An 18,197-nucleotide genomic window follows, 5' to 3' on the forward strand; every position below is an offset into this window, starting at 1 on the left:
ACTAGTAGTCACCGGACTGCCAAGGTGCATAACCGCCTTGGATTGCGCCGCCTGGGCTGTAAAGGTTAGCGAGCCAATAATAATGACAGGGAATAGAATCCTTCACATCAAACACATCTTGGTGGAAATGCTGTACACGGGAAAGCTGAGGTCCATCTCAAACATGAGAAGGGTTAAATGGGAAGCTGTCCTCCTACCTCCAAGTAAATCCATAATAATAATAAGAGACACAGGAAATAACCTAGTAGAAGGGATTTTAGACACAGGAGAGCCACACAATTGTGGGGATATAGATATTGACGTAGAAGAAGGTAGGATAAAGGATGTACCTTTAACAACAGCTGAGGAGACCCTTTTTGTAAATGGTTCATGCAAATATGTGGAAGGATCACCCTGGACAGGGTGGGCAGTAGTAAATGACAGTAAGGTCAGAAAGGATTGGTGGAGGTCTATCCGTGCAAGTGGCAGAACTAGTGGCACTCACACAGGCACTAGACTTATCTGAAGGCAAAACGGTAAACATATATACAGATAGTCGGTACGCGTTCGGGGTAAGACATGACTATATGACAGCATGGGGTAGAAGCGGGTTCATAACCACAGGAGAAACTCCTATTGAACACCAACAAGGACTTGAGGCATTGTTAAAAACTAGTGAAAAACTTCGAGAAGCCTCAGCAATCAAAGTTAAAGCGCATCGAAAGAACCAGGAAGAGATAACCCAGACTGGTTAAATTTCAAAGGGAGCCAAGATAGAGCAGTACAGTTAGCCTTAAAACAGGAGACAGTTGGCAAGCTGCCAATAGCAGTAACAGAACAGACAGGAGACGAAATAGATATTCGGGACTTACATGAGGATACCTCGAAAGAGGAAAAGGAGAAGTGGAAAGCACAGGGAACGATCAAAGGAACTGATAATATTTGGAGAAGAAAAGATAAGGTAATAGCAGCAGAGTGCATACAAAACACCCTATTGGAACTACACCATGGACTCTCACATGCAAGTAGAGAGGCCATGATAACTAGTATCGGAAAGGAACGGTGGTGGAAAGGAATGGGAAGAGACATAGCCCACCACGGTCACCGATGCGTGACGTGCGTGCAACACAATCCTGGTTCACCCATAAAAATTAAGATGGGACACCAGCCCCAACTAAACTGGGAACATCTGCAAGTGGATTTCACAGGACCACTACCACAATCCCATGGCAAAACCTATTGTCTGGCTTTATAGATCAGTTCACCAGGTGGCTAGAAGCGTTCCCTACGACAAATTGTATTGCTACCACAGTGGTTAGAGTATTGGCAGAAGAGATAATCCCTACATGAGGAATACCCCTACAAATCGATTCAGACCAAGGGAGGAACTTCACTGGAAAGGTGGTAAAAACAGTGTGCCAACTGTAAAAACAGTGTAGAGAATCTTTGGAAGATTCCACCATTGAAGTGGTGGAGGCTACCTCGTTGAATATGTTTAAGTCACAGGTGGATAGATTTCTGATAGATAAGGGAATTAAGGGTTATGGGGAGAAAGCGGGAAAGTGGAACTGATCCACTTCAGATCAGCCATGAACTTATTGAATGGCGGGGCAGGCTCGAAGGGCTAGATGGCCTACTCCTGCTCCTATTTCTTATGTTCTTACGTTCAATTAATGGGGATAAAACAAAAATTTCACATCCCTTACCACCCACAGAGTTCTGGAATGGTGAACGTATGAATAGAACACTTAAGAATGCACTGGTTAAAGCCAGACAAACATCGCGAAAAATGTGGACAGAAGTATTGCCCACTATATTAATGAGGCTAAGAGCTACCACAAACCAGACAACCGGATTAACCCTTTATGAACTGATGACAGGACAGGTGATGCAATTACCAGAAAGCATCATAACAGGTGGGACCGATGTGGGTCCACTAAAAGATAAAATCAGAAGGTATGTTTTGGGATTAAGCACCCAACTAAAAGAGATGCGCAAATTGGTAAAAGATAATCAAGAAAAAAGAGATGCACAGAGAGAGCTTGAAATGCTCCCTGACGTCCTAAAAGCAGGAAGTCGCATCCTAGTTAAAAACATTACCTGATAAACCAGGGTTTGCACCAAAATGGAATGGGCCATATGAAGTTATAATTAGTGGAGACACCTGTGCCTGTATAGACATAAGAGAGAAAGGTGTCTAGAAACATTGGACACAGCTGAAATTACACAAAGGAATGAATGAATGAATTAAAGTGACCACATTGCTTTTGCTTTTCCCAAAACAGGTGAAGACTGCAAGCAACAGTAGCTGACACATTCGGGTTGACAGTATAACTTTAGAAAATTGTGTAACTTACAGTATTAGGATTGATACTTGCTTGTCGTGGACATGTATGAGATTATGTGTGAACTGTATTACTTTGCGTTGTCGCGACTGTAAATTTGACTGAACTAGAGGATAACCTATTTTACAAGGCTCATATACACTTACATAGGAATTGAACTGTATGTTACCCGTTAGCCCAATCGGTAGAAGCCCTATTTGTCGCCACCCCTGTGTGGGCCCCCATGACTTATGTACTGTAGATACATCAGACGCATCCTGGCAATTATAAAAGAGGTATACTGGAAAGGTGTGTGGAACTTATAAATCCCACAGATCCTGGGTGCAGGGGGTTCCAGGTGGGAGGTGGAGTTTGTTCGGATAATGCAAGCTATCTGCTTTGTTTTACGGGGCAGGGACGGGGATGTGCATATGCCTTGGTCCCCAAGAATGATTCCTGCATACAGATGCATTGTGTCCGTCAGCACTGTCGGGTAAATAGGGGTCAGTTTACTTGCACCTGCAATGAACAGAAATGCCTGAATGTAACCGCGGAGAGGTAGCTCATTTGTGGACAGTGTAATGGGACTCATGTCAGCTCAGCCGAATGGACATACCCATTTGATACTTACCAGGTGGTGGGAGTCAAGTAAACTGGGCAACTGGCGGTTTACACAAACTAATAATCAGCACACTAAATGCTACCTGGCTAAGAAGGGATTTGTATTCCTCTTTGATGGTACTTACACGACAGAAACACCAAACCTCCCAGTCCTTTTTGCAGTAGGAACAATAGGACCACTTGCTGTTCCATGCCCTCAGAAGGGGCCTATCTGGAGAAAGATAGTAATCTGGGCCATCAGCAAAGAATTCTGCGCTGATTGGGAAACCCCCGGCACAATGGGATCATCACTGGGATACAGGTTCCTTGGAGCCCTATCTCTGAGAGGGGGTAGGGGTGCAGCAGCAGTAATCAGTCCAAAAAATAGGAATCATATTGTTTGTGGAGTAACAGTCCTGGGAAACAGCACTTCAAAGGCACTGGAGGCTGTCAACCAAGAAATGGCTGAACTGAGATTATACACACAGCAGACATGATATGCAGTAGACTATCAGTTAGCGCAACAGGGGGGAGTATGTCCAATCATAGGCAACAAATGCATAACCCATGTCACAGATGAATCCTACAACATTATCCAAGTCATTAATAACATCAGAAAAGTGTGAAGTAGTTCATTTTGGCAGGTCAAATAGGATGGCAGAATATAATATTCATGGTAGGACTCTTGGCAGTGTGGAAGATCAGGAGGATCTTGGGGTCCAAGTTCATAGGACGCTTAAAGCAGTTGCGCAGGTTGAAGCTGTGGTTAAGAAGGCGTATGGTGTACTGGCCTTCATCGATCAAGGAATTGAGTTTAGGAGTCAAGAGATAATGTTGCAGCTATATAGGACCCTGGTCAGACCCCAACTGGAGTACTGTGCTCAGTTCTGGTCACCTCATTACAGGAAGGATGTGGAAGCTATAGAAAGGGTGCAGAGGAGATTTACAAGATGTTGCCTGGATTGGGGAGCATGCCTTATGAGGATAGGTTGAGGGAGCTCAGCCTTTTCTCCTTGGACAGACAAAGGATGAGGGGTGACCTGATAGAGGTGTACAAAATGTTGAGAGATATTGATCAAGTGGATAGTCAGAGGTTTTTTCCCAGGGCTGAAATGGTTGCCACAAGAGGACGCAGGTTTACGGTGCTGGGGAGTAGGTACAGACGAGATGTCAGGGATAAGTTTTTCATTCAGAGAGTGGTGGGTGCGTGGAATGGGCTGCTGGCAACGGTGGTGGAGGCGGATTTGATAGGGTCTTTTAAGAGACCTTTAGATAAGTACATGGAACTTAGTAAGATAGAGGGTTACAGGTAAGCCTAGTAATCTCTAAAGTAGGGACATGTTCAGCACAACTTTGTGGGCCGAAGGGCCTCTATTGTGCTATAACTTTTCTATATTTCTAAAACAGTTTGATGACTTCAGACAGGGACCCAAGAAAGGGAGTAGCTGGCTGGAATGGCTAGTGGGGGGATCCTGGGGACCCTGTTTACTGCATGGACTGATCGTACTCATTGCAATTGTAATTGTCTGTTGCCTAGTTGTTGGATGCCTTAATGTCTGTTGTAAAGCAATGGTGACACGAATTGTGCCAGGAGCCAGCGTAACCATCAAGGAAAGTACATGATGGGAACCCCTGAAGATGTTGAAAGCTACGAAGAAAGAAGAAAATGGACATCTACCTGTGAAGATGCAGTTGTTGGTCTGGGGATTATTAATTAATAATCCTGACCAAAAAGGGGGAGTATTATGCTGGAATTAAAAGTGACGGACACAAAGTGGTTACCCGGCACACAAAATGGTTACCTGGAAAGGGACATTAAGAGGCACTGGCTTTAGGCACAGACAATTACACAAAAGTTTAAAACCTGCAGTATCTGAATTGCTGCAGGAAGCTGGTCAGAGCTTGAGGCACTCTAGACCAGAACAATGAGCCTGATAATAAGATCAGCCACAGATGGGGACGTAAGTACATAAATGTAACAAGATCAGCCACTGAATGTATAGATCGAAACCAATCATTGATAAAGACATAACTGCATAAATGTATCCATTCTATGAACAATGATATGTTAACTGTCCATGTCCATACCTGTCTGCTTACAACGATGTGCGAACTGTCAATGCCCATATCTGTCCATTCAAATTGTAATGATGTGTTAACGGCCAATGTCCATACTGCCGATTGTCTAAAAGGTATAAAAATGATCAACTACCATTGTGTAGCTGAGAAGATAGTTGCTAAGTACCGCAGAGTACCAGTGCTTTCTCCCAAAGCTTTGTCCGAAATAAAACTGTATTGTTAAAACCTCCATGTCTGACTCTGAAGTGGTATATTTCCCACAACACTATAGAAAGGATTCTTTTTGGATGTATCACAGCTTGGTATGGTTCCTGCTCTGTCCAAGACCACAAGAAACTACAAAGAGTTGTGAACATAGCCCAGTCTATCACGTAAACTAGCCTCCCATCCATTGACTCTGTTGGTACTTCCCACTGTCTTGGCAAAGCAGCCAGAATAATCAAGTTTCCCATGCGCCCTGGACAATGTCTCTTCCACCTCTTCTGTTGGGAAAATAATACAACAGTCTGAGGGCATATACCAACCGCTCAAGAACAGTTTCTTCCCAGCTGCCGTCAGATTTTTGAATGGACCTGCCTTAAATTAAGTTGATCTTCTCTTCTCCCTAGCTTTGACTGTAACTCCACATTCTGCACTCTCTTCTTTCCTTCTCTATGAATGGTATGCTATGTCTGTATAGTGTGCAGGAAACAATACTTTTCACTGTGTAGCAATACATGTGACAATAATAAATCAAATCAAACCTGTTGCTTCACTGTGGCTTAAATCACCTTCTCTGAAGTTGTTATCCCAACCTGTTCTGCAATTACTATTGTTACATCAGGGGGGAAAAAAAGTCCACCAAAAATCAAAATCTCCACTATAGGGAGCACAAATTTCAATAAGTAAAAATTTAATTGCTTAAAATTATTTTTTCTGAACTATAAATAAGATTTTTTCTTAAGATTGTTTAGGGCGAAGAACAGTCTGAAGGCTTCCTCAAAAGCTAGAGGGAAAACAAAGAACAGAGTGCAGCAATCTTCCGGAACATTCCAGCTCCAACTGTACCTGTTGCACCTTCCAAAACAAACTCCCTCCTAACGATCTGCACAACAACACAGCATCTTTTGGTTACACTAATGTGCTCACAGATAAAGGTGTTCCTTTTGTGTTATGTATGCTTCACATGCACCTACTTTAATCTAGTCTATTTCATTCGCTGCTCCTAATGCAGTCTACTCTACATCAGAGAGACCGTGGCTGCAGGGATGGTGTAGGAAAGAGGGTTTCATTTAGTTGGATAATTGGAGCACATTCTGGGGAAGGTGGGACCTGTACAAACGGGATGGTTTGCACCCGAACCAGAAGGGCACTAATATCCTGGGAGGGAAATTTGCGTCGGCTTTTCAGGGGGGTTTAAACTAATTTGTCAGGGGGATGGGAAAATGCGATGTAATCCAAAAGCCAGTGAGGGTTGTGAGGTACTGAGGAAGGTATCAAGGTCGCAGGAGTGTACAGGCAGACAGGATGGTGGGTTGAAGTGTATCTACTTCAATGCAAGGAGCAGCAGGAATAAGGTAGCTGAACTTGGAGCTTGGATTGGTACTTGGGACTATGATGTTGTGGCCATTACAGAGACATGGTTAGAACAGGGACAGGAATGGTTGTTGGCAGTTCCAGGGTATAGATGCTTCAGTAAGAGTAGGGAAGGCGGTGAAAGAGGTGGAGGAGTAGCATTGTTAATCAAGGATAGTTTAACAGCTGCTGAAAGGCATTTCAAGGGCGATCTGCCTACTGAGGTAATATGGGCTGAAGTTAGAAATAGGAAAGGATCGGTCATGTTGTTAGGAGTTTTCTATAAGCCCCCAAATAGTAATAGAGATGTGGAAGAGGAAATGGCAAAGCAGATTATGGATAGGTGTGGAGGTCACAGGGTAGTTATCATGGGTGATTTTAACTTTCTAAATATTGATTGGAATCTTTATAGGTCGAATAGTTCGGATGGGATACATTTTGTACAGTGTGTGCAGGAGAGTTTCCTGACACAATATGTGGATAAGCCAACAAGAGACGGGGCCACCTTGGACTTGGTATTGGATAATGAACCAGGCCAAGTGTTAGATTTGTTTGTGGGAGAGCACTTTGGAGATAGTGACCACAATTCGGTGCCCTTCATTATTGCAATAGAGAGGGATATGGTCACACGGTAGGTCAAGGTTTATAATTGGAGCAGGGGTAATTATGATGCGATTAGGCAAGAATCAGGGAGCATAAGATGGAAACAGAAACTGTCAGGTATGGGCACAAACGAAAAGTGGAGCTTTTTCAAGGAACAAATACTGCGTGTCCTTGATAGGTATGTCCTTGGCAGGCAGGGAGGAAATGGCTGAGTGAGGGAACCATGTTTCACAAAGGAGGTTGAATGTCTTGTTAAGAGGAAAAAGGAAGCGTATGTTAGGATGAAAAACCAAAGTTCAGTTGGGTCACCTGAGGGTTACAAGGTAGCTAGGAATGAGTTAAAGAAGGGGCTTAGGAGAGCTAGGAGGGGGCATGATAAGTCCTTGGCAGGTCAGATAAAAAAAAACCCCAAGGCTTTTTACTCTTATGTGAGAAATAAAAGAATGACCAGGGTGAGGTTAGGGCCAGTCAAGGATAGTAGTGGAAACTTGTGCATGGAGTCAGAAGAGATAGGTGAGGCATTGAATAAATACTTTTCTTCAGTGTTCATTAAGGAGAGGGGCCATGTTTTTGAGGATGAGTGAGAGATACAGGCTGATAGGGTGGAGGAGGTAGATGTTCTAAGGGAAGATGTATTATCAATTTTGGAAAACCTGAGGGTCAATAAGTCCCCTGGGCCAGATGGGATACATCCTAGGATACTTTGGGAGGCAAGGGATGAGATTGCGGGGCCTTTAGCTTTGATCTTTGGGTCTTCACTGTACACGAGGATTGTGCCAGAGGACTGGAGAGTGGCGAATGTTGTTCCTCTCTTCAAGAAAGGAAATAGGAATGACCCTGGTAATTATAGGCCAGTTAGTCTTACTTCAGTGGTTGGTAAGTTAATGGAAAGGGTCCTGAGAGATAGGATTTATGACCATTTGGAAAGATGCAACTTAATCTGGGATAGTCAGCACGGTTTCGTGAGGGGTAAGTCCTGCCTCACACATTTGATTGAATTCTTTGAGGAGGTTGCTAAGTGTGTAGACGAAGGTAAAGCAGTTGATGTCGAATACATGGATTTTTAGTAAAGCCTTTGATGAGGTTCCCCATGGTAGGGTCATGAAGAAGATAAGGAGGTGTGGGATAGAAGGAAATTTGTCCGATTGGATAAGTAAGTGGCTGTCTCATAGAAGACAGAGGGTGGTGGCAGAAGGAAAACTTTCAGACTAGAGGCCAGTTACCAGCAGTGTACCACAGGGGTCAGTGCTGGGTCCTCTGCTATTTGTGATTTTTATCAATGACTTGGAAGAGGGGGCTGAAGGGTGGGTTAGTAAATTTGCTGATGACACCAAGATTGGTGGAGTACTGGATGAGGTGGAAGGCTCTTGTAGGCTGCAAAGAGACATTGATAGGATACAAAGCTAGGCCGAAAAGTGGCAGATGGAGTTTAACCCTGATAAGTGCGAGGTGATTCATTTTGGTAGGACAAACTTGAATGCAGATTACAGGGTCAATGGCAGGGTTCTGAGGAATGTGGAGGAACAGAGAGATCTTGGGGTTCTTATCCACAGATCTCTGAAGGTTGTCACTCAAGTGGATAGAGCCGTGAAGAAGGCTTATAGTGTGATAGCATTTATTAACAGGGGCTTTGAGTTTAACAGCCATGGGGTTATGCTTCATCTATACCGGACGTTGGTGAGACCACATTTGGAATATTGTGTTCAGCTCTGGTCACCTCACTGTAAGAAGAATGTGGAAGCATTGGAGAGAGTGCAGAGGAGATTTACCAGGACGCTGCCTGGTTTGAAGGGTAGGTCTTACGAGGAAAGGTTGAGGGAACTGGGGCTTTTCTCTTGAGAGCAGAGGAGGATGAGAGGTGACTTAATAGAGGTTTATAAGATAATGTGGGGTATAGATAGAGGGGACGTGCAGAGGCCATTTCCTCGGGTGGATGTAGCTGTTACTAGGGGACATAACTATAAAGTTCATGGTGGGAGATATAGGAGGGATGTCCGAGGTAGATTCTTCACTCAGAGAGTGGTTGGGGTGTGGAATGCACTGCCTGCTGTGATAGTGGAGTCGGACACTTTAGGAATTTTCAAGCCATTATTGGAAAGGCACATGGAACACACCAGAATTATAAGGAGTGGGATAGCTTGATATTGGGTTTGGACATAGCTCGGTACAACATTGAGGGCCGAAGTGCCTGTACTGTGCTGTACTGTTCTATGTTCTATATGTTCAAACACAGATTGGGTGACTGCTTTGCATAACACCTTTGGTCCGTCAGCAAGCAGAACCCAGACCTTCCTGTCACTTGTCATTTCAACACACAACCCTACTCTCCTGTCCTTAGACTTTTGCAATGTTCAAGTGAACCCCAATGAAAATTGGAGGAACAGCACCTCATCTTCCGATTGGGCACGTTAGAGCCTTCTGGACTGAACATTGAGTTCATCAACTCCAGAGAATGAACTCTCTCATAGAGTCATAGAGGTTTACAGCATGGAAACAGGCCCTTTGGTCCAACTTGTCTATGCCACCTTTACTTTTTTTAAAAGCCTCAAAGCTAATCCCAATTGCCCTGCATTTGGCCCATATCCCTCGATACCCATCGTACCCATGTAACTATCTAAATGCTTTTTAAAAGATAAAATTGTACCCGCCTCTGCTACTACCTCTGGCAGCTTGTTCCAGACACTCACCATCCTCTGTGTGAAAAAATTGCCCCTCTGGACACTTTTGTATCTCTCCCCCTCACCTTAATCCTATGCCCTCTAGTTTTAGATTCCCCTCCTTTGGGAAAAGATATTGACTGTCCACCTTGTCTATGCCCCTCATTATTTTATAGACCTCTCCTGCACCTTCACCACATTACCGTTTATTTTATTTCATTTTGTTTGTTCTTTTCATCTCATTCAACCATTTTTATCACTTTTTATTCTTATTTTAGACTTTCCAGTTCTTGCTCTCCATCTTGTCTCCAACCACCTCCCCACCACACCTCCCAGGAAAACTGCCACGTTCCTCAGGTAGTCTCATAACAATCTGTACTTTTGTTCTGCCATTCACCATCCTGATCACTTAATGGATGCTTTGAACACCTTTCTCAGCTTTTATCACAACCCTCTGCACTTCCCATTCCCATTGTCCAATTACAGCACCCCCACCCCCCAGCAACACGCCCTCCCCCACCCATCACCCTCATGGTTTAAATCTTATCTGATTTTCTTTGCCTTCAGCTCTGAAGAAGGGTCACACGGACTCAAAACTTTGGCTCTATTCTTTCTCCACAGATGCCGTCAGACCTGCTGAGTTTCTCCAGCATTTTCTGTTTCTGTGTGCACTTGAACTGAGAGGCTGGCTAGGCCATTTCAGAAGGGCGTTTAAGAATCAACAATTCAAAACGTTAACTCTGTTTCTCTTTCTCTTTCTGTCCACATATGCTGTCAGACCTATTGAGTTTTACCAGCATTTTCTGTTATCATTGCAAATCTCCGTATGCTCAATACTTCGCTTTTATACAAATTTGCCTCTTTTGGCCAACACAGTGGCATAGTGGTTAGCTCTGCTGTCTCACAGCGCCAAGAACTCAGGCTCAATTCTGGCCTCGGGTGACTGTCCATGTGGAGTTTGCATGTCCTCCCCGTGTCTGCATGTGTTTCCTTTGGGTGCTCCGATTTCCTCCCACAGTCCAAACATGTGTGGGTTAGGTGGATTGGCCATGCAAGTAGGTGCGGTTACAGGGATAGGGCCTCTGTGATATGCTCTAATGGAAAATTGGTGCAGATCCGATGGGCACTTCTGCACTGCAAGAATTGTATGGCCAAGTTTTTGGACGTCTGTCCTAATACCTTTGGTTTGGTGTTAGGAGCATTCCTGTGAGGCACCATAGGGTATTTGAATACACGGAATTTATCAAAACAGTGGCCAGACAAATGCAATGTAAATGCGCTAAAAGTTTTGTCCACTAATATAAGCAACAATTCCAAAACGCCTCTTGTATTTTGCTCATGTAATGAATAGTTTCAGACAGCAGGTGGCAGTGCTTCCACACTAAGACTTGCCTAGTCTTTCTCTCTTACCAATCCTCAACTCCAAGTAAAAATCGGAGGAAACTACAGCAAAAGAGAGGTCTTTCAGTCCATCAAACTTGTGCCAGCCCTTTGCTGGGGCTGTTCAATCAATTCCATCAACTCTTCCCCCAGCAACCAAACTTCACCCATTAATTCCTGGGATCATTCTCGTGAACATGAACTGTCACTCAATGCTCTGGGTGCAGTCAACTCAGAATTTTACACTGCTGTGAGCCTTTCTCTTCCAGCCTCCATTAAGGCGTAGTGCTAACATACCCCATGGGCGTTTAAAGACGGAGAGCTTTAGGTAGTGCCTTCTGTCACACAGAAGCCTCAGGTCACTTGTCCCTCAATGAAGTCAATTACAGTTTTCGACTGCAGTGTGTCTGGTCACCTCATCTGTCCTGTCTATGTTCACAAGAATTCTTCTAGGGGCGAGAAACTTCAGTTATAAGGATAGATTGGAGTGGTTGGGACTGTTCTGCTTGGAATTAAGAAGACTGAGAGGAGATTCGATAGAGATGTTCAAAATCATGCGGGAGGCTGGACAGAGTAGTTCGAGAGAAACTGTTCCCGCTCGTAAAAGGATCAAGAACGAGAGGGCACAGATTTAAAGAGGTTTGCAAAAGAAGTGAATGTGGTGTGGGAAAAAAACTTTTCCACACAGCGAGTGATTGGGATCTGGAATGCACTGCCTGGAAGTGTGGTGGAGGCAATCAAGAGGGCATAATATGATTTTTTGAATAAAAACAATGTGCAGAGGTCACAGGAGAAAGGCAGGGGAATGATACTAAGTCATGATGCTTGTTTGGAGAGCCGGTACTGACATGATAGACCAAATGGCCTCCTTCTGCACTGTAACAGTTCTGAGGTTCTGTGAAATGGATTAGTGCCAATTTCTGTCTAAGTAGCGTTCCTGTGAAGCGCCTTGAGGAAGCATTTCACTACATTCAGGATGGTACGTAAATGCTGTAACTACTGAGAAAAGAATTTTCAGTGAAGGTCATGTAATCTATTTCATCTTAAACCATCACTCAAAGTTATATTTCAGATATTGAGGGGACCTTAGGTCCTCATTTAATGCCAACTCCTTTTACATCTTACTCACTTTGTAATCTCTACTGAAGGTTTTGACACAATTGACAACATCTGCCTTCAAAGCTTCTTCATTGACACCCAGCTGATTGGGACTTGCTCGTCTTATCTCCCATCACAGAATCCCTCAGATTTCCTTTTCTTAACTTCACTTAGGGGATGTTGGTGTCTCTGGCTCAGCCCTGTATTCATTGCCCATCCCTAACTGCCCTACAGGAGGTGGTGGTGAGCTGCCTTCTTGAACCGCTGAAGTAAGTCCCTGAAGTGTAGGTACCAGTCTGTGACATGGCTCTCCCAATTTTGGCACTAGCTCTGCTAGCAAGGAGGGCTTTGCAGTTGTCACTTCCGGTGCCTAGGTCCAAGCCGGGTGGTCTGTTTTCTTTGTAGCGGTTGAATACAACTGAGTGGTTTTCAGAGGGCATTTAAGAATCAACCATATTGCTGTGGGTCTGGAGTCACATGTCGGCCAGGCCAGGTAAGGACAGCAGATTTCCTTCCCTAAAAGACATAAGTAAACCAGATGGTTTTTACGACAATCGACAATAGTTTCATGGTCAGCGGTTGATTTTTAATTCCAGATATTTCATTGAGTTTAAATTTCACCATCTGCTATGGTGGAATTTGAACCTGGGTCTTGGGAGTGCTAGTCCAGCAACAATACCACCACACCACCACCTTCTGCTCCTGCACCATTGCCTCTGGTATCACCCAAGAATAGATCCTTGGGCTTCTTTCATTTGAATATGCGAATTAGGGGCAAGAGTAGGCTACTCAGCCCCTCAAGCCTGCTCTGCCATTCCACAAGATCATGGCTGATCTGACTGTAAACTCAAGCCCCGTACTGCAAACCCATTTATTAATCAGGGATCTATGCAGCTCTGCCTTAAAAAAAACATTCAAAGACTCTGCTTCCAATGCCTCCCCTATCCCCTCGGCAACATCGAAGCTTTCATCCAAGTCACACAACATTCTGACTTGGAAATACACCACCACTTGCATGTTCTCTCAGTGTCTGTGTGAGTTTCTTCCAGGTGGTCCCAAGATGTGTAGGTGAGATACATTATCCATGGTAAATGCTTAAGGGTACAGAAATAGAAGGAAGGGGAGGACCTGGGTAAAATGCTGTACTCTAGGGATTTTATGGTTCTATTGTTGTCTTATCTACACCAGTTGGACTGCAGTGGCTCAAGAAGAGTATGATTTTTAGTGAAGCACTTAGTTTCCAGTAAATAATCATGTGATCAAGTTGCCTGGTGCATAAACAATGGTGGGAGGGGGGATCAAGTTAAGATAAGGGTGCAATTTTAGATTCAGACAGCTTAGGTTTCAGGTTTGAGAACAAGTTATTTACAGAAATGAAAACATTTTTATCAAACAATATCCTGTTGAAATTTTATCTGTTGCCTAAAAGTACTTAAACTTTTTGTTAGATGAGGGATTCCGAACAGTGAGGTGGATTCCTGGAATAGCCAGGAGCTGACACTGTGAGAAAGAGAGAGAGAGAGAGGGAAAGCAAAAATTCTCACATCACGTTTACTCTTTTTGCCCATTATTTTGAATCTGTGCCCTCAAGTTCTTGATGCTGTCTTGAGTGGGGACAGTTTCTCATTACTAACCCTGCCCACACCCCTCAGGATCGTAATTACCTCAATCAAGTCTCCTCTCAGCCGTCTTTTCTCCAAGGAAAACAGTGCCAATCTATCCTTGTAGCTCTTTGATTTTTGTGTAGTGAACTTCTTATGATTTCATCTGCCTACCTTGTGGCTTCCATTTTTTGGGGAACACCTGGATTTCAGAGCTCTGACAGAAAATAAAAACATTACTGCTTTCTGCCAAAGCTGTAACAACACTCGTTAAAACCAACCTCTTCGACAAGGCTTTTGGTCATTTGGCCTAATGGGCAGAATATTATATTCCACGTGCCACATCTGTGCCGGCAGGTTTGTCAGTCGGGGGTGGCAGGGAGTGTAAAGTTCCTCGGATGGGCTCCCACTGAATTCCCGTGCTCCAAAACTTTCTGCAGTTTTACGCTGGGGCAGGCAAGGCCTTGGCCAACTCATCCTCCCTTATCCTGACTGAGGCCAAGTGGTCAATTATTAACCATATTTAAGGGCCATTCCCCAGCTAGCCTCAATGCAGCGGTTGGCCGGATGATCTCTGGGATATGGGGAATGTCTGAAAATAATTGGAAAATCTCAGCAGGTCCGACAGTATCTGTGCAGAGAAAATAGAGCCAACACTTTGAGTCTGGATGATGCTTCATCAGAGCATCCTGAGTGGCACAGTGGTTAGCACTGCTGTTTCACAGCGCCAGGGACCCAAGTTCAATTCCTGGCTTGGGTCACTGTCTGTGTGGAGTCTGCATGTTGTCTGCGTGGGTTTCCCTGGGTGCTTCAGTTTCCACTCCCACATTCTGAAAGATGTGCTGAATAGGTGCACTGACCCAAACAGGCACCAGAGTATGGTGATTCATGGAATTTCACAGGAACTTCATTGCAGCATTAATGTAAGCCTTACTTGTGACACTAATAAATTAACTTTAACTCTGTTCTCTCTCCACAGATGCTGAGATTTTACATCATTTTCTGCTTTTGCTTCAGGTTCCAGCAGCCGCAGTATTTTGCCTTGATCTGAAAATAATTGGACGGTTTAAGGAACCTTGACATCCGATAAACTGCAGGACAGCCCTCCCTCCCCCCCCTCCCTCACACCAGCCTCTCTGCCAACAATCAGACCGTTCCCCCCCACCCCACACCCCCAGCTGCACTATCCGCAGGCCTACGCTAATCCCACTACCCCCCAAAACGAAGCTGGTCCTGGCATCCCAGGGCATGGGCTCGAGGGCTTGCTTGCAGACCCGGCACAGGCCATGCCTCTTGTGGTGCAGTAGGGACACTAGAGAGCTGCTAACCTATCAGCTTTGACGACAATTCTCTGAGGTGCAGCTTCTTCTCAGTTGAGGGAGGGTGGGTGTTCCATTTCTAGCCAATCAACCTTCGGCGGAGCACAAGATCAGTTGCAGGGCAAGCAAATGCGCCCACTCTTTGTATGGCAGGAGTGAATGTCCTGAAGGGGGCAGGCTGTCCATGCTAAAGAATGATGCACTGCCCCTTCTCTGCTTCTACAGAGCTCAGGTACATCGCTCCGCTGTCGGGAGACCCCTGGCGTGCATCTTAATGCACACATAATATTGGAGTAAACCCGAAATTAAGAGATACAAGATGGTTACCTGGCACAAAATGGACTCTGTGAAAAGACATTAAGATGTGCTGACTTAGGCACAGACATTGCACAATGAGTTAAATCTTGTTAGTGTCTAATTACTACAGGAAATAAATCAGACCTTGAGGCCCAGATGATCACCTTAGCTTGAGATAAGGCAGAACCAAAACAATGAGTTTTGTTAACAAAATCAGTCGTTGAAAGAAGGGCATAAATGTATAACAATGTGATAACTGCTAATGTCTGTACTTGTCTACTCTCCGAAATGTATAACGACATGCTAACTGCTGATGTCCTTACTTGTCCACTATTCGAAAATGTATAAAAGAAGCTCAGCTGCCATTTTAAAGTTGAGAAGGTGACTGCGAGCACTGTGGAGACCCCAGTGCTTCTCCCAAAGCTTTGTCCGATAAACTACATGCTGAATCTTTAAATCTGACTCGGAGTGGTGATTTTCCCACAACACATAGTGAAGGAGGCCACTCAGCCCCCAACCCTGCTTCATCTAGGAGATTTTCACAGTAACTTCAGTGAAGTGTTGATATAACCTTACTTGAGACACTAATAAATAAACCTCAAAATCTCTCACAATACTCACATCTCCTTCTATCCATTTCCCCCTTGTGGGTTATAGTCTTGCTTTCCTTTCCATGCAGTGATACTATTTTTCCTCAACTTTTCCCTGAGTCCTGGAAAAAAAAGAAAGATGTGCATTTATATAGCACCTTTTACCACCCCAGGACATTCTGAACTCACATACACAACCTCCCCCTCCCCCCTCCTCCCCCAGCCAATGGAGCAGACTATGAGTTGGCAGTTGCTATGGTACTGCAGGCTGCACGGCAAGCCATATGCACACATCAAGATCCCACAAAGTCCATTGTAGGTAATGAACGGACAGTCAGTTCAGATTGGTGATGGTCAAAGGGCAAGTGTTGGCACAGGACACCAGGGAGAAGTCCATCTGACAGCCCCCGTCCCTACTTTAACCCCCTTGCCTATACCCACCCTGCACCCGCCCACCTGCCCTCACCCCACTGCCTCCCCATTGCTCTTCTTCAAAGTAACACCATGAGATATTACGCATCCACCTCAGGGAGTAGATTGAGCCTTGAGGGATCATCAGAGAGAGAGACTGAGAGGGAAAGAGAGGGGGAGGGAGGGAGAGGGGAGAGAGAGGGAGAGCATGTAAGGGGAGGAGAGAGAGAAAGAGAACACTGCCTCAATTCATGAACTTGAAGGGTCAGCCTGGAATTTGCTCTCCAACCCCTGGAATAAGACTTGAAGCCGCAATCTTCTGACTCAGATCTGAGAGACAGAGTTACCCACCAGGGTCACAGCTATCATTAGCATAGGGATAGGTCCAAAGTGACAGCTCCGTCTGGATGGTAATGAGTGCTACACTGGCAGAGCCTTACGGAAAATGAGTGCAACTACAGCCAAGACTACCAATATATTCTATCTGGATGTACATATACACACACACACACACACACACACACACACGTACACACACACATACACTAACACTCATACAAACATATACATTCACACAAACACTCAAGCACTCATACAAACACACAAACACAAAATACACAGTCACCCGCACAGACTCGCAGTCACATACACACACACACACACACACACACACACACACATGCTCACACATATACACAAGCACTCACATACATACACACACACACAAACACACACACACACACACACACATGCAGCTGAGAGAACAGCTGCTTTTAGTATAAATCCCACTACACATGAAAGCACTGATTGGATTGAAGGGGGAACATTCCAGTAAACAGCTGTACCTTCTCTCCACTGGCTTGTCAGCCTCCAGCAGCTGTAGCCCTGTCAATAACTCAGGGCTGAGAACCTCTTTCGCTCTCTCCCTCTGTCAGAGGAGTCACTTCTGTACAGTTCCGCACAAGGTCAGTGCGAGTGGGCGAGGAGGGGATCTTTCCAGTGGTGGAGCAGCTATGTGGTGAGCAAGGTGGAGACCATTCTTATCCAGCACACATGGCTGAGACACGCTGAGTGTAAACAAGAGCTGCGGCAGGAGGGGGCACGTGTACATAGCTGCAGTGAGTGGGCATATCGGTGAAAGTATTCCAGTGTTTTCCTGGATGGCCTCCCCCCTCACCCCAATCCCACCCCGCGTCGTATCATCCCCCACCCTTCCCTCTCTCCGCAAACCTGAGCTCACCCGAAACCCTGCTGCCTGCGTCCTAACTGGTAACAGGTCGCGTTTCGTTCACCCATCACCGGCCTGCACTCGTTGACTTACCCTGGCTCCCAGTCCTGCGACGTCTCCACTTTAAAAATTTCCTCTCACTTTTCCAAATCCCTCCATGATCCCCTCACGGTCTCTGTCACTCCCTCACCCCCAGTAATCCTCTTCAAAGTGACAACCTTCTGAGACTCTCTCCAACTCTGGCCTCTTGACCGGCCCTAGCTTAATGATCTATTAAGAGGGGAGGGTGGAGGATAATATGAGGCGGGGTGGGATTGGAGTGGAGCGGGGAGGCCAGCCAGGAGAACACTGGAATACTTTCGCCGATCTGCTCACTCACTGCAGCTGTGTACACGTGCCCTATCCTGCAGCAGCTCTTGTTTACACTCAGTGTGTCTCAGCCATGCGTGCCGGATAAGAGCAGTCTCCATCTTGCTC

At 45.1% G+C, this 18,197-nt stretch overlaps 1 protein-coding gene across 1 annotated transcript in view; it reads right to left on the reverse strand.

Moving 5' to 3' along the window:
- LOC145348669 (macrophage mannose receptor 1-like) overlaps nucleotides 1–17,899 on the reverse strand; it is a 109,149-nt gene extending 91,250 nt beyond the window's left edge. The window contains exons 1-2 of the mRNA XM_080196833.1: nucleotides 17,814–17,899; nucleotides 16,113–16,203 (exon numbers count right to left, since the gene is read on the reverse strand). The gene's annotated coding sequence lies outside the window, so the exon portion shown is untranslated. The remainder of the gene's footprint in view (nucleotides 1–16,112; nucleotides 16,204–17,813) is intronic.
- Nucleotides 17,900–18,197: the final 298 nt, after the last annotated feature.

The sequence above is a fragment of the Carcharhinus amblyrhynchos genome, chromosome 9 (genome assembly GCF_965287045.1).
Source record: "Carcharhinus amblyrhynchos chromosome 9, sCarAmb.v2.hapA, whole genome shotgun sequence".
Taxonomy (NCBI): domain Eukaryota; kingdom Metazoa; phylum Chordata; class Chondrichthyes; order Carcharhiniformes; family Carcharhinidae; genus Carcharhinus; species Carcharhinus amblyrhynchos.